This window comes from Dermacentor silvarum, chromosome 5 (genome assembly GCF_013339745.2).
Source record: "Dermacentor silvarum isolate Dsil-2018 chromosome 5, BIME_Dsil_1.4, whole genome shotgun sequence".
In the NCBI taxonomy this organism is placed as follows: Eukaryota; Metazoa; Arthropoda; class Arachnida; order Ixodida; family Ixodidae; genus Dermacentor; species Dermacentor silvarum.
Window position 1 is genome coordinate 32,488,607 of NC_051158.1, and position 3,275 is coordinate 32,491,881.

Sequence of the window (3,275 nt, forward strand, 5' to 3'; positions counted from 1 at the left end):
ACAAATTAGAGAACATCCACATACAAGCACACAACTGCGCGCGCGCGCACACACACACACACACGCAATCACTCCAAAAGCACTCCCCATTTGGAGTGATTGCATGTGTGGGTGTGTGCGTGTATGTTTTTTGCACTCTAAATTGTTTTACCTTAATGAGTTACCAACTAGCCCTACAGCAAGTTCTGTGAATACCAGGGATGCCACCGACACCTCCCGCAGTGCCACCAATGAGGTTAATAATAATGAGGTTAGTGGTTGAAGAAATGGTTTCTTAATCTGGCTGTATCCCAGACTTAACAGCCACTGCAGTGGCACACATGACCAAAAGTGGCAGCAAAACATGTTCTCAATCAACCAATTACTTCCCACTGCATTTGCCTACTGATCACGCTCCTTACTGGATGCAGCCATTCGCCCTTTTACTTTTACCATTTTTCAACCTTGCTCCTATATGAACATGTTTCTGTAGTTTGTGCTGAATCTCCACAAAACGTTATTTCACTAATGTATTGTCCTGTGATGCATCACATCGTTTCACTACTGGGAGAAACCAGCCCTGGGATAACTACTGCCTCATACCCTTCGGTATTCTTCTAACAGTAGAGCCTTGCTTGCTTAAATGGTTTATTTTACCAATGAGCAACATATCCAGTGTTGTGTATACTCCTTAAATTGTCATCTTGTACCCTTCATGCACACATTATTTGTTTGGCTCACCACTTGGACTGCAAAAGGCAGGTTAATTGTCGGTCAGCCCATCTGACAAGCACTTGGCCCCGTTCCACTTCCTTGAATCCCATTTCTCACCCGTTGGTTAAAACTAATAAACAACTAAACACAAAGAAAAGCTCCCCAATTCTAGTGGTAGGCGGCGCCAATCACAAATTTTAATGGTGCTCGCTTAATTTTTTTCTTTTGTGTATGACGAGGGAAACACAAATTTTCCATAATCTCAGCCTAGTTATTGCAGAATGCACGAGGACAGTTATCACGTTTTGTTGCTTCAAACTATATACATATGCTGCTCATTGCTTTTGCATATCATTGGCATGAAACTTAATGCAGTTTCAGTAAACTATAAATTTGATACCACCCACTTTTATGGTATTTACTAATTATTGTTTCCTGTGCTTATCTCGGTTAATGATGACACACAACAACCTTTTGCATTTTACTTTCTGCTTTATTACTCACTTCTTTTTCATAATATATATTTACTACCTTTCTTTTATTCCTCAATAATTCCATTGTGCATTAACCTCCCATTGTCAGCTTTTATTCTACAATGCGAATTCTTCCTCACACACAAGCTCATTAATTGGACCATACAGTCTTCAATGCTTCTTTCTTCACCACTGAACGTAATCTGGCCTATACCTGTCTTGCTCTTGTGGTATGTACCTCATGTGTATGCATATTCAAGTGCATATACACTCGTAGTAGATTGTGTACGCCATTCTTTGTCAGATCATTTATCATACACGAGTTATTACACAGCTCTGGCTGATTATGTACTGTCCACTCCATTCAGACCGGTGTTTGGTGACAATTTCCACACAGCCACTCATTGAGAATGCAAGTGTGTGCGTGCACAGTGCTGACACTGGCAGTGGAATGCAGGACACTTCCCTCGCTCCATTGCTGATATGATTGAGTGGGACTTGATGTGCATCCACTTGGCTTCCTTGTCATTTTGCATGCCAGGGTTGACCGCGTGTCGACTCCTGCATCTGGGAGCACATGCTTACCAATTAAAAGCATGAAATCGGTGGTTGTCTGCACTGCCCGAGTGCTTGAAATGTTAGTGTGGCAGACTGTAAGTGGGGCTAATTAGCTAGTACTGGCTGTCAATAAACGCTCGGTTTGAAGGTTCCCATTTTTACACAATAAGTCTTAAGACGCTAGTTGTAACATGCCCAAATACTTGCCTCCCCACAGATTGCTGTCTTGTCGAATATGCAAAGGTACCTGGGCCACTGGGCATGTATGTGCCTTTACGTAGGTTGCCGAACAGGCACACAAAACAAGAGGCAAGGATTGAAGTAGGTAGCAGAAGATTGAATAAGTCGATCGGCAACAGAAGGGAGCGGAGCGTGCATTGAGCGAGGTGTGTTGGGCTGTATTGAAGTGAAAAATACATTTCAGTAAACATCAAAGGAAAGCTTTGATAATCACCTGTATGCTTCGATTCACTTACCTGTATCCTTTGGATCTGCGTATATTTTTAATCATCTGGATATTTTTGAAACTAAATTTTATACTTTGATAAATATTTAAAAACCTGTTCATTTATGTCTGATTGGTTTTAAACCTGTGGTGACATTTTTTGCAGGTGCAGGTTTTTTATTCCTATAATTATTTTTGCTTTCAATTTTGCAAGACAGGGAATGAAGTTCGGTGTGTCTGTTCATAGAACCTGCAGATTTTGTCTGTGTAAAGCCGTGACTCCATGCTGGACAGACTCAACCTCCTGTGCCAAGATGCGCATGCTAGTCTGCTTGCGAACACACAGCTAATAGGAACTCATTGTACATCAGATGTGGCCTTAGGTGAATTTATTCACCGAGTCCTTGCCTGTTCATTTATCACCGTGGCTTCTGCTTCGCGGCATTTGCGTGAAATCACTCAATACGAGATTTCCTGCTGCTGAGTGAAAGCTTTACATGAAGGTTTTCGTGTACGCTCAAGTGTGTCTCTTATTCCTCAGGGTGAAGGCAGCTACAGTGCTTTTGCACACTTACGGTATTTGCTCAGTACAGCGAACTGTCTGGGGTACTGTTAAAAAGAGTAAATAAGCAAGGCAATGCATTCTGGTTCATTTGTGTGGTACCTTGCGGAGATGTCTTGCATTCAGGTAGGTATAGTCTTCAGAGTCGCTTTTCTCTCATCAAGGGATGTGGCATGAAAAGCTTTGAGGTAGTTGCACAGAAGTCCAGAGAAAATGTTACTAGCTGCAGAGAAGTTTTCCCCTGTTGTTGCCAGAACGGTGTTTTATTGTGAAGCAAGTATCTGTGGCCGCCTACCACGTTGCCTGTGCGGCAAGTCTGCCATGTAAGGTTGTGCAATGGCTGGCTGCTGTTTGCAGTTCGTTTCTCTGGGCAAGGAAACTTTAGTTAGTGGCATGCATGCTTCTCCAGCTTCTGATGAATATAGGCTGTTGTAGTTTTCTTGTATTACACTGGTGCGCAGCATACTTACATTGCAATGAGTCCATGTCCTTGTGAACAATTCAGATTATAGCTAATTACTCTCCAAGATATATGTTGTGAGAT